This window comes from Heptranchias perlo, chromosome 41, assembly GCF_035084215.1.
Source record: "Heptranchias perlo isolate sHepPer1 chromosome 41, sHepPer1.hap1, whole genome shotgun sequence".
In the NCBI taxonomy this organism is placed as follows: domain Eukaryota; kingdom Metazoa; phylum Chordata; class Chondrichthyes; order Hexanchiformes; family Hexanchidae; genus Heptranchias; species Heptranchias perlo.
The window spans coordinates 441736-454117 of NC_090365.1; the positions used below are offsets into that span (position 1 = coordinate 441736).

General features: G+C 53.3%; 1 protein-coding gene across 2 annotated transcripts in view; it reads right to left on the minus strand.

Moving 5' to 3' along the window:
- Positions 1-12382, minus strand: part of LOC137305815 (guanine nucleotide-binding protein G(I)/G(S)/G(O) subunit gamma-8-like) — a 51943-nt gene that overhangs the window by 25385 nt on the left and 14176 nt on the right. The window contains exon 1 of one of the 2 annotated variants that reach the window (XM_067974742.1): positions 11917-12004. The exons of the other annotated variant lie outside the window; for it this stretch is intronic. The gene's annotated coding sequence lies outside the window, so the exon portion shown is untranslated. Of the gene's footprint in view, positions 1-11916; positions 12005-12382 lie in introns of those variants that run through there. 2 annotated transcript variants of the gene reach the window in all.

Here is a 12382-nt window from a genome sequence, read left to right on the forward strand (position 1 = left end):
GTCGTACAGAGAGTGGGGTCGCACAGGGAGTGGGGTCGTAGAGAGATTGGTATCGTACAGGGAGTGGGGTCGTACAGAGAGTGGGGTCGTACAGGGAGTGGGATCCTACAGGGAGTGGGGTCGTACAGGGAGTGGGGTCGTACAGAGGGTGGGATCGTACAGAGAGTGGGGTCTTAGAGAGAGTGGGGTTGTACAGGGAGTGGGGTCGTACAGACAGTGGGGTCGTAGAGAGAGTGGGATGGTACAGGGAGTGAGGTCGTACAGGGAGTGGGGTCGTAGAGAGAGTGGGGTCGTACAGAGAGTGGGGTCGTACAGAGAGTGGGGTCGTACAGAGAGTGGTATCGTACAGAGAGTGGGGTCGTACAGGGAGTGGGGTCGTACAGAGAGTGGGGTCGTACAGAGAGTGGGGTCGTACAGAGAGTGGTATCGTACAGAGAGTGGGGTCGTACAGGGAGTGGGGTCGTACAGAGAGTGGAGTCGTACAGGCAGTGGGATCGTACAGGGAGTGGGGTCGTACAGGGAGTGGGGTCGTACAGAGAGTGGGGTCGTACAGAGAGTGGGGTCGTACAGGGAGTGGGATCCTACAGGGAGTGGGGTCGTACAGGGAGTGGGGTCGTACAGAGGGTGGGATCGTACAGAGAGTGGGGTCTTAGAGAGAGTGGGTTGTACAGGGAGTGGGGTCGTACAGGGAGTGGGATCGTACAGAGTGTGGGGTCGTACAGACAGTGGGGTCGTAGAGAGAGTGGGGTCGTACAGGGAGTGGGATCGTACAGGTAGTGGGATCGTAGAGAGAGTGGGGTCGTACAGGGAGTGGGGTCGTACAGAGAGTGGGATCGTACAGGGAGTGGGATCTTACAGAGAGTGGGATCGTACAGAGAGTGGGGTCGTACAGGGAGTGGGGTCGTAGAGAGATTGGTATCGTACAGGGAGTGGGATCATACAGGGAGTGGGGTCGTACAGGGAGTGGGATCGTACAGAGAGTGGGGTCGTACAGGGAGTGGGATCGTACAGGGAGTGGGATCGTACAGGGAGTGGGATCGTACAGGGAGTGGGATCGTACAGGGAGTGGGATCGTACAGGGAGAGTGGGGTCGTACAGAGAGTGGGATCATACGGGGAGTGGGGTCGTACAGGGAGTGGGGTCGTAGAGAGAGTGGGGTCGTACAGAGAGTGGGGTCGTACAGAGAGTGGGGTCGCACAGGGAGTGGGGTCGTAGGGAGATTGGTATCGTACAGGGAGTGGGATCGTACAGGGAGTGGGGTCGTACAGGGAGTGGGATCGTACAGAGAGTGGGGTCGTACAGGGAGTGGGATCGTACAGGGAGTGGGATCGTACAGGGAGTGGGATCGTACAGGGAGTGGGATCGTACAGGGAGTGGGATCGTACAGGGTGTGGGGTCGTACAGGGAGAGTGGGGTCGTACAGAGAGTGGGATCATACGGGGAGGGGTCGTAGAGAGAGTGGAGTCGTACAGGGAGTGGGATCGTACAGGGAGTGGGGTCGTACAGAGAGTGGGATCGTACAGGGAGTGGGGTCGTACAGGGAGTGGGGTCGTAGAGAGAGTGGGGTCGTACAGAGAGTGGGGTCGTACAGAGAGTGGGGTCGCACAGGGAGTGGGGTCGTAGGGAGATTGGTATCGTACAGGGAGTGGGGTCGTACAGAGAGTGGGGTCGTACAGGGAGTGGGATCCTACAGGGAGTGGGGTCGTACAGGGAGTGGGGTCGTACAGAGGGTGGGATCGTACAGAGAGTGGGGTCTTAGAGAGAGTGGGTTGTACAGGGAGTGGGGTCGTACAGGGAGTGGGATCGTACAGAGAGTGGGGTCGTACAGACAGTGGGGTCGTAGAGAGAGTGGGGTCGTACAGGGAGTGGGATCGTACAGGTAGTGGGATCGTAGAGAGAGTGGGGTCGTACAGGGAGTGGGGTCGTACAGAGAGTGGGATCGTACAGGGAGTGGGATCTTACAGAGAGTGGGATCGTACAGAGAGTGGGGTCGTACAGGGAGTGGGGTCGTAGAGAGATTGGTATCGTACAGGGAGTGGGATCGTACAGGGAGTGGGGTCGTACAGGGAGTGGGATCGTACAGAGAGTGGGATCGTACAGGAAGTCGGGTCGTACAGGGAGAGTGGGGTCGTACAGAGAGTGGGGTCGTACAGGGAGAGTGGGGTCGTACAGAGAGTGGGATCATACAGGGAGGGGTCGTAGAGAGAGTGGAGTCGTACAGGGAGTGGGATCGTACAGGGAGTGGGGTCGTACAGAGAGTGGGATCGTACAGGGAGTGGGGTCGTACAGGGAGTGGGGTCGTAGCGAGAGTGGGGTCGTACAGAGAGTGGGGTCGTACAGAGAGTGGGGTCGTACAGAGAGTGGGGTCGTACAGGGAGTGGGGTCGTACGGAGAGTGGGGTCGTACAGAGAGTGGGGTCGTACAGAGAGTGGGGTCGTACAGGGAGTGGGGTCGTACAGAGAGTGGGATCGTACAGGAAGTCGGGTCGTACAGGGAGAGTGGGGTCGTACAGAGAGTGGGGTCGTACAGGGAGAGTGGGGTCGTACAGAGAGTGGGATCATACAGGGAGGGGTCGTAGAGAGAGTGGAGTCGTACAGGGAGTGGGATCGTACAGGGAGTGGGGTCGTACAGAGAGTGGGATCGTACAGGGAGTGGGGTCGTACAGGGAGTGGGGTCGTAGCGAGAGTGGGGTCGTACAGAGAGTGGGGTCGTACAGAGAGTGGGGTCGTACAGAGAGTGGGGTCGTATAGAGAGTGGGGTCGTACAGGGAGTGGGGTCGTACAGGGAGTGGGGTCGTACAGGGAGTGGTATCGTACAGAGAGTGGGGTCGTACAGGGAGTGGGGTCGTACGGAGAGTGGGGTCGTACAGAGAGTGGGGTCGTACAGAGAGTGGGGTCGTACAGGGAGTGGGGTCGTATAGAGAGTGGGGTCGTACAGGGAGTGGGGTCGTACGGAGAGTGGGGTCGTACAGGGAGTGGGGTCGTAGAGAGAGTGGGATCGTACAGGGAGTGGGATCGTACAGGGAGTGTGGTTGTACAGGGAGTGGGGTCGTACAGGGTGTGGGGTCGTACAGGGAGTGGGATCGTACAGGGTGTGGGGTCGTACAGGGAGTGGGGTCGGACAGGGAGTGGGGTCGTACTGGGAGTGGGGTCGTACAGGGAGTGGGATCGTACAGGGTGTGGGGTCGTACAGGGTGTGGGGTCGTACAGGGAGTGGTATCGTACAGAGATTGGGATCGTACAGGGAGTGGGGTCGTACAGGGAGTGGGGTCGTAGAGAGAGTGGGGTCGTACAGAGAGTGGGGTCGTACAGAGAGTGGGGTCGTACAGGGAGTGGGGTCGTAGAGAGATTGGTATCGTACAGGGAGTGGGATCGTACAGGGTGTGGGGTCGTACAGGGAGTGGGGTCGTAGAGAGAGTGGGGTCGTACAGAGAGTGGGGTCGTACAGAGAGTGGGGTCGTACAGGGAGTGGGGTCGTACAGGGAGTGGGGTCGTAGAGAGATTGGTATCGTACAGGGAGTGGGATCGTTCAGGGAGTGGGGTCGTACAGAGAGTGGGGTCGTACAGGGAGTGGGGTCGTACAGGGAGTGGGGTCGTACAGGGAGTGGGGTCGTAGAGAGATTGGTATCGTACAGGGTGTGGTATCGTACAGAGAGTGGGGTCGTACAGGGAGTGGGGTCGTACAGGGAGTGGGGTCGTAGAGAGATTGGTATCGTACAGGGAGTGGGGTCGTACAGGGAGTGGTATCGTACAGGGAGTGGGGTCGTACACGGAGTGGGGTCGTACAGGGAGTGGGATCGTAGAGAGAGTGGGGTCGTACAGGGAGTGGGGTCGTACAGGGAGTGGGGTCGTATAGGGAGTGGGATCATACAGGGAGTGGGGTCGTACAGGGAGTGGGGTCGTACAGAGGGTGGGATCGTACAGAGAGTGGGGTCTTAGAGAGAGTGGGGTTGTACAGGGAGTGGGGTCGTACAGACAGTGGGGTCGTAGAGAGAGTGGGGTCGTACAGGGAGTGGGGTCGTACAGAGAGTGGGATCGTACAGGGAGTGGGATCTTACAGAGAGTGGGATCGTACAGAGAGTGGGGTCGTACAGGGAGTGGGATCGTACAGGGAGTGGGGTCGTATAGGGAGTGGGGTCGTACAGAGAGTGGGATGGTACAGGGAGTGGGGTCGTACAGGGAGTGGGGTCGTAGAGAGAGTGGGGTCGTACAGGGAGTGGGGTCGTAGAGAGAGTGGGGTCGTACAGAGAGTGGGGTCGTACAGAGAGTGGTATCGTACAGAGAGTGGGGTCGTACAGGGAGTGGGGTCGTACAGAGAGTGGGGTCGTACAGAGAGTGGGGTCGTACAGAGAGTGGGGTCGTACAGGGAGTGGGGTCGTACAGAGAGTGGGGTCGTACAGAGAGTGGGGTCGCACAGGGAGTGGGGTCGTAGAGAGATTGGTATCGTACAGGGAGTTGGGTCGTACAGAGAGTGGGGTCGTACAGGGAGTGGGATCCTACAGGGAGTGGGGTCGTACAGGGAGTGGGGTCGTACAGAGGGTGGGATCGTACAGAGAGTGGGGTCTTAGAGAGAGTGGGTTGTACAGGGAGTGGGGTCGTACAGGGAGTGGGATCGTACAGAGAGTGGGGTCGTACAGACAGTGGGGTCGTAGAGAGAGTGGGGTCGTACAGGGAGTGGGATCGTACAGGTAGTGGGATCGTAGAGAGAGTGGGGTCGTACAGGGAGTGGGGTCGTACAGAGAGTGGGATCGTACAGGGAGTGGGATCTTACAGAGAGTGGGATCGTACAGAGAGTGGGGTCGTACAGGGAGTGGGGTCGTAGAGAGATTGGTATCGTGCAGGGAGTGGGATCGTACAGGGAGTGGGGTCGTACAGGGAGTGGGATCGTACAGAGAGTGGGGTCGTACAGGGAGTGGGATCGTGCAGGGAGTGGGGTCGTACAGGCAGTGGGGTCGTACAGGGAGTGGGGTCGTACAGGGAGTGGGGTCGTACAGGGAGTGGAATCGTACAGGGAGTGGGATCGTACAGGGTGTGGGATCGTACAGGGAGTGGGGTCGTACAGGGAGTGGGGTCGTACAGGCAGTGGGGTCGTACAGGGAGTGGGGTCGTACAGGGAGTGGGGTCGTACAGGGAGTGGGGTCGTACAGGGAGTGGGATCGTACAGGGAGTGGGATCGTACAGTGAGTGGGATCGTACAGGGAGTGGGGTCGTACAGGGAGTGGGGTCGTACAGGCAGTGGGGTCGTACAGGGAGTGGGGTCGTACAGGGAGTGGGGTCGTACAGGGAGTGGGGTCGTTCAGAGAGTGGGGTCGTACAGGCAGTGGGGTCGTACAGGGAGTGGGAGCTGGAATTGGCCTCATTGTCCTTGGGCTGTTGAGGAGGGGCAATCCAGCTCAGGGTCTGTGCCGTGACTGCGAGCTGGACAGTACGCCTGTGAGTGAGTCTCCCGCCCCACTCCGGCTGAGACCGAAACATCTCCTAACACGAACACGCAAAAATAAAGAAGGAATGATACAAAATTCCCTGAATTATATGGAATTTACATTGAAATTACAGCACAGAAACAGGCCATTCGGCCCAACGGATCTGTGCTCAATGTTGACTGGTTTGTGGGGGTGGAGGGGGCGGAGGGGGCGGTGAGGGTAATGAGACCAATCGCGGTCCCGTCGGATGTGGGGCGGAGATTCAGATTTCAGATTTATGCTGTCACGGTAATTAAACCCTGCACCAAAGCTAATTACAGGACTGAAAATGCAGTAAGATCTGATTTACAATTCCCAGTGTTGGCAACGTTCCGGTTCTCAGTCCATTCGGATCACCAGGATTCTGAACAAACATCTATTCTGCTCGGGAAAAGTCTGAAACTGTTTTTGTTTGTAACTCTTTCAGTGATCATCTGGGTTGAAACAATCTCGACTCTCGGCATCCCCCGAAAGTGACCACTTGCTGTCACATGACACGTGCAGCAGGGGGACACGAGACGCCGTGGGACAGTTGTGATCTGTTCACACTAATCCCCCAGGAATCCATCGAGCAATGTTACTGAGTCACTGAGAGTCCGGGTTCGAATCCCAATCCAGAGAGTTGAGCACAAAATTCAGGCTAACTGTTCAGAACGGAGGGAGTGCTGCAGTGTCAGAGGTGCCGTCTTTGAGATGAGACATTAAACCGAGGCCCCGTCTCCCCTCTCAGGAGGACTTAAAAATCCCATGGCACTATTTTGAAGAAAAGCCGGGGAGTTCTCCCTGGTGTCCTGGCCAATATTTATCCCTCAACCAACATCATTAACAAGTGTAAACATCAAACACTCCCAGGGCAGGTACAGCACAGGTTAGATACAGAGTAAAGCTCCCTCTACACTGTCCCATCAAACACTCCCAGGGCAGGTACAGGGTTAGATACAGAGTAAAGCTCCCTCTACACTGTCCCATCAAACACTCCCAGGGCAGGTACAGCACGGGTTAGATACAGAGTAAAGCTCCCTCGACACTGTCCCATCAAACACTCCCAGGGCAGGTACAGGGTTAGATACAGAGTAAAGCTCCCTCTACACTGGCACCAACAATGAACCTTAAACCTAATTTCCCAACAGCACCTCCAGATGTGACACTTTCCATTTGCCACATGACCCCTCCTGAGGCCTGGTTGAATAAGATGTTCGATTGGTGCTGAATTAGGGGCAATATTGTGATGTGGGCCCACACCCACTCAAACCTGGATTGAGATTGCCACAACCATGGGCCTCTCAGGGAGCAGGGAGAGAGCAGGCTGCCGTCCTGTCAGTCTATGCTGGGTCCAAACGTAGATCTCAAGGAGGAAGTCCAGTTCCTGACCCACTGCCCTACCCAGTCCCACACACTCAGCAACTTTGAACAATGATCTTTCGAAGTTCAATGGGTCAACAAAATGGGTTCCCTCAGCAAAAGAACTGGACTCTTTAACCACTGCTCTTCAGAGGGAGAAGGGATGTCTTGGAAGTAGAACACCCCCTCTTGTCGGGAATATCACGGAGTTTCCGATCGGAGGTTAGATCTTATGTCGGTGAAGGCAGTAAATTGCCCAGGCAGAAGGTGTGGCCAAACTGCTCGGGATTCAGGATTCAGGAGCTGCTTCAGGCCCTCTGGAGCTTCAGGTTGTCACTGGGAGTTCGCTTCCCCTCTCCAGGAATTGAAGATTAATCTCCGGGACACTCACTGCGAGCAAAACACCCAGGGAGAAAAATCATAGGGGGCTTTCAAAAAAGTGTATTTTTTTATCATTTTCCTTGAACACTTTTGTTTATTAATTATAAAAATATTGGAGTTGGGGATAAGAAGGCTGTTTGACTGACAGTTGAGAATCATCCAATCGGGTAACAAAGAGTTAGCTTGCTTTCCGATTGGTCGGGGGGATGGCTGGGCCCCACGAGGATGGGAGTGTCGGTGACCAATGGCAGGAGCGCGGGGGCGGGGCAGTTGGAGGTCATGTGATGAATATGTGCAGCCAGGGTCGGCAACCCTATTGTGACAAACCCTGAATTAACTCTCTTAAATATAAAATATCGCAGTAAATGGAGGAGTGAGATCGGTATAAACAAACGAGGGGGGTTCAGGGAGGGGGTTTGTAATGAGGGAGAGGGGATGGAGCCAGATATTCACTTTAATGTGGATGCAGCATTTTGAAGGCAGCCTCCTGCCTTCGAAGGGTTAAACCAGCCTCCTTGGGCTTGTGTTTTTAAATTTTCTGTGCTAGCAGGCAGCGAGTGGTGATGAGTGACAGTGTGGGTTTAATCTAATCTGCTCTGCTCTGCTCTCATTCTCTTGCTCTTATGTATATCGGCCTGCCGTCACGGCAGTTGCGATGATGGAGTCAAGTGCTGGTCATTAACCCTCAGTGTGCTGAATTCCTGCGGGGATTTTGTGCACTTTCTTCCCTGGCCTTCTCCTCTTCTGAAGACAGTGGCTCGTCCGATGAGTATTGGCAGCTCACCGTCCCCCTCACACTCAAGGACATCGATTATCTGTTGAGATTAAACCATGGTTTGGGACCAGGCTCCTCGACAGTGGGACATTGTGGCCAATTCTGATTCTGTCCACGTGCACTCATATTTCCCAGGGGCCGGAGCCTTGGCTGATTTCTCCCCATCTCTCAGTCCAAGGGCACAGACCGATTGCTGTCTCTGATAAATAGATGGAAATAGCCAGTAACTCAATGAAGCAAAGGATCCCAATGGACCAAACCCCTCCCCATTCACTCCCACTGTACACAATCCCAATGGAGCAAACCCCTCCCCATTCACTCCCATTGTAAACAATCCCAATGGAGCAAACCCCTTCCCATTCACTCCCATTGTAAACAATCCCAATGGACCAAACTCCTTCCCATTCACTCCCACTGTACACAATCCCAATGGAGCAAACCCCTTCCCATTCACTCCCACTGTATACAATCCCAATGGAGCAAACCCCTTCCCATTCACTCCCACTGTATACAATCCCAATGGAGCAAACCCCTTCCCATTCACTCCCATTGTAAACAATCCCAATGGACCAAACCCCTCCCCATTCACTCCCATTGTAAATAATCCCAATGGACCAAACCCCTCCCCATTCACTCCCATTGTAAATAATCCCAATGGACCAAACTCCTTCCCATTCACTCCCACTGTACACAATCCCAATGGACCAAACTCCTTCCCATTCACTCCCATTGTATTGTATCCCAATGGACCAAACCCTTCCCTATCCATCCCTACTGTATTCAATCCCTGGTCCTAAGGTAGGGGAATGATCCTGACACATTCTCCTCTTTATCCGTGTTTTTCTGTTCTGGCCACTGACTATTCTTCACCAACCCTGTGGTGTATTGTAATCTAGTCTGTAGGAATCCTGGTCCATCTCCCTGGTGTACTAGGCAGGACGGGAGTCAGCCACACAGACCAGGGAGACTCCAGGCTCAATCTCCCATCGGTGTTGAATTGGCTGTTCTTAAATTGTCCTCAGTACCCCCAGGCCAGTCAGAGGGGAAAAACAGTCAGGGTTCCAGCTCCTGATTGCTCTCCTGTCGCTCTGTCTGGAATATGTGGATATCAGATGAGGATGGGATCAGACTCGGCCGTGATGCCTGCTATAGTCCAATAGTATCACTATCCAGGCTCAAAGATGTAGAACATTCTGTTGGGCGACAGACTGTGGGGTTTGCCTGTGAAGCCTCACCCCAGAAATACTAAGAGCCTTCATGAGAGGAAGGGAGATAATTGAATATGGGGGATGGGGGGAAGAAAATCATTTAAAAAAAGCAAATTGCAATCCCAACATCCCCAGGAATGATGCGACAGTCAATACTTAGCATATTTCAGCCTCCAAACAGTTAACGTTTAAATTTTCTTTCTATAAACTAACGTTCGGCCTAGTTATGGATTTGGGGGCCTGCAGTCGCTGTGGGCCTGCAAAATCCAGTCACCATGACAACAGGATGAATGGTGCTCATTCACCGTGATTACCCGAGCAGTGAGGATAAGTGCCGGGGCTTCTGACAAAGATTGAAACGCAAGATGCAGAGTAATAAGGAATTTTCAACCCCACATCTTAATGTTTTAGAAATGACAGAGAGGGAGTGATGAGGTAATTGCACAAACCAGCATCTTGGGATTGACAGTGACTGTGTCAGTGTGAGGAACTACAATACCTGGTCATAAATCCACTCATAACCAAGTCACTTAGCATCCTTTGTGAAATAAACGGAGTATTAAATAAAAAGAAAGACTTGCATTTATATAGCGCCTTTCACAATCTCAGGACATCCCAAAGTGCTTTACAGCCAATGAAGCACTTTTTGTTTTGAAGTGTAGTCACTATTGTAATGTAGGAAACACGGCAGCCAATTTGCGCTCAGCAAGATCCCACAAACAGCAATGTGATAATGACCAGATAATCTGTTTTAGTGATGTTGGTTGAGGGATAAATAGTGACCAGGACACCGGGGAGAACTCCCCTGCTCTTTTTCGAATAGTGGCCGTGGGATCTTTTACATCCACCTGAAAGTGGCAGACAGGATCTCAGTTTAACGTCTCATCTGAAAGACGGCACCTCTGACAGTGCAGCGCTCCACTGAGAGTGTCAGCTGGATTCTGTGCTTAAGTCACTGGAGTGAGACCTAAACCCATGACCTTCTGACTCAGGGGCGAGAGTGAGGCCCCCTGAGGCAGGGCTGACACTTTAGTGAGGGAAAGAGAAAAGAAGAATTCTTAAGTTCAATTTCGATTCGGCAGAGCTCGGGTCCCTGTAGCTGTACAAGTCGCACCCTGGTACTGCGGTGACATGGACCGTGCCTGAGCTTCACATAACAGCCCCCTCCCTCTCCAACCATCCCTTTGGGCCATTGATGCAGCAAATGATCACTTTCCATTTGCCGGGCCGACCTGTCAGTAACTCGGTTTCCCAAAGTCTCCGAGAGACCCCACTGTCGGCACAAACCGTTTCCCCTTATGCTTCTCTGCTGCCTTTTGGAGACAGTGACGGGAGCTACACTTTCGTGACGACTTGTTTTCATAGGAAGAATTTATTTTGTCTCTGCGTTGCAGATTTTCTCTTCTCCCCCTCAGCCCAAATTTTCTGTCGTCCTCTCCTGAAGGTTTTACATAGAATTACATAGAATGTACAGCACAGAAACAGGCCATTCGGCCCGACTGGTCTGTGCCGGTGTTAATGCTCCACACGAGCCTTCTCCCTCCCTACTTCATCTCACCCTATCAGCATATCCTTCTATTCCTTTCTCCCTCATGTGTTTATTCAGCTTCCCCTTAAATCCATCTACACTATTCACCTCAACTACTCCTTGTGGGAGTGAGTTCCACATTCTCACCACTCTCTGGGTAAAGAAGTTTCTCCTGAATTCCCTATTGGATTTATTAGTGACTATCTTATATTTATGGCCCCTAGTTCTGGTCTCCCCCACGAGTGGAAACATCTTCTCTCTGTCTACCCTATCAAACCCTTTCATAATTTTAAAGACCTCTCTCAGGTCACCCCTCAGTCGTCTCTTTTCTAGAGAAAAGAGCCCCAGCCCATGATAGTTACAACCTCTCAGTTCTGGTATCATCCTTGTAAATCTCTTTTGCACCTTCTCCAGTACCTCCATATCCTTTCTATAATATGGAGACCAGAACTGTTCACAATACTCCAAGTGTGGTCTAACCAAGGTTCTATACAAGTTTAACATAACTTCTCTGCTTTTCAATTCTATCCCTCTAGAAATGAATCCCAGTGCTTGGTTTGCCTTTTTTATGGCCTTATTAACCTGAGTCGCTACGTTTAGTGATTTGTGTATCTGTTCCCCCAGATCCCTCTGCTCCTCTACCCCATTTAGACTCTTATTATCCGAGCAGTGTGAGGCCTCCTTATTCTTCCTATCAAAATGCATCACCTCACACTTATCGATATTAAAATTCATTTGCTAATTACACTCCCATTCTGTAAGTTTATTAAAGCCTTTTTGTATTTTGTCACATTCTTCCTTTGCATTAACTACACCCCCCCAAATTGGATGGGGCCAAAAAAGCATGCACTGAATTGTCCAATTTGGCGTGCCCTGCCTGTGCGGGGAGATCGGCACGTGCCAGCTTGATTATGGTGACCCAGAGCCGTCCTGCGAGCTCGCCTGAAACCAACATTAGGCCTACAAATGGAGGGCCTAATGCTTATTTCAGGCCCCTTTGACCATGCGGCTGTGGTCAGTTTTCTCGGGCTTTAAAGTGGCCAAAGCAGCCACCCTTAACGGGCCCACTGGAGGCTGCCACCTAAAAAGGTGAGTAAAAACCTGACTGTGGAGGCGGGAGGAGTAGAAGTGTTTCTTCTCCTGATCTGTGCTGAAACCCTCTGCCAGGCACCGCTAATCCCTCTCCCCTGATGCTACCACCTCCTTCCCTTCCCGGTCTTACCGTAAGCCTGGAACCAGCATTCCCCGGCTGGACAACTATTTTCCTCGAACTGTTAGCCTGTCTTTTCTCTGCTTGTTGTCAAAATCCCTCCATGGCCTCGCCCCTCCCCATCTCTGTAACCTCCCCCATGGCCTCGCCCCTCCCTATCTCTGTAACCTCCTCCAGTCCTACAACCCTCCCTATCTCTGTAACTTCCCCCATGGCCTCGCCCCTCCCTATCTCTGTAACCCCCTCCAGCCCTACACCCCTCCCTATCTCTGTAACCCCCTCCAGCCCCACACCCCTCCCTATCTCTGTAACCCCCTCCAGCTCTACACCCCTCCCTATCTCTGTAACCTCCTCCAGCCCGACACCCCTCCCTATCTCTGTAACCCCCTCCAGCCCTACAACCCTCTCTATCTCTGTAATCCCCTCCAGCCCTACAACCCTCCGAGATCTCTGAGCTCCTCCAATTCCTGATTCCCAT